Raw genomic sequence first — 1,225 nt, forward strand, 5'->3', positions numbered from 1 at the left:
TGTATTGTTGGGAACACGCTTGTCCCAGAGCTATCTGGTTGTTATTCGGAACATGCTTGTTCTGAAAGCTGTAGTTGTATTGGGATTAAGCTTGGTTGTTATTGGGAACATGCTTGTTCTTAAGTTATTGCTGTATTGTTGGGAACACGCTTGTACCAGAGCTATCTGGTTGTTATTCGGAACATGCTTGTTCTGAAAGCTGTAGTTGTATTGGGAACATGCTTGCTCTTAAGTTATAGTTGTATTGTCGGGAACACGCTTGTCCCAGAGCTATCTGGTTGTTGTTCGGAACATGCTTGCTCTTAAGTTATAGTTGTATTGTTGGGAACACGCTTGTCCCAGAGCTATCTGGTTGTTGTTGGGAACATGCTTGTTCTGAAAGCTGTAGTTGTATTGGGAACACGCTTGTCCCAGAGCTATCTGGGTGTTGAATTGTTGCTACAGGTTATGCGGGTTTTGGCAACATATTTGATTGGTCATGGGTTAAGGGCAACATGCTTGTTGTTTAAGGCTTTGAGATTTTGCTATCAGTTTGTGTTGGGGGATATCAGCATGGTTTTGTTTTGGGGGGGTTATTGCTGCTCTCGCTGCTCTCATCCATGCTAGGCTGCATGGAGGCGCAGGGAGTTCTTGCCCAGAACAGAACCATACCGCCAATCCAAACTGTATGCTAATTGTCAATCATCTTTGCAACACTATGCACATGTTGCCTAAAATGTTGCCTAGGTGGGCAATTCACTGGAGTTTAAAAAGTGAGAGAGATCTTTTCCATCATGAACTTCTTCCATCATGATTCAGATAACAACTCCACATCAGCTTGTGACTTGTAATAAAAAGTACAGCTTGTGGTATATTTGTCTTTCTCAGAGTTTCTTAATCTTTATGATACACCATCTTGGCACAGAATCAACACTGATATGTAGGCTCCATTCCATACCAGTTTCAAGGCATGATGCTCAAGGCTCAAAGGCTTTTCCAAAGGATAGGTAATGTAATTGTTCAAATCAGGATTTCTGTTTCATATGGTTTAAAGATAGACAGATAGATCTATCTTTGACTATATCTTTAGCTGCACTTTAGTACAAGAAACTACTCCCAGTCAATATTATCATACTGAAAGTGTCAATTTATAGGAAAAGACTGATTTACAGTCTTAATATTGGCTCTGTCGCTAATTTACTTTATTAGCTTAGCAACATGCTAACGTCAAACCCTACTGGAAATA

The sequence above is a fragment of the Sinocyclocheilus anshuiensis genome, unplaced genomic scaffold, assembly GCF_001515605.1.
Source record: "Sinocyclocheilus anshuiensis isolate Anshui unplaced genomic scaffold, SAMN03320099.WGS_v1.1 scaffold239, whole genome shotgun sequence".
NCBI lineage: Eukaryota > Metazoa > Chordata > Actinopteri > Cypriniformes > Cyprinidae > Sinocyclocheilus > Sinocyclocheilus anshuiensis.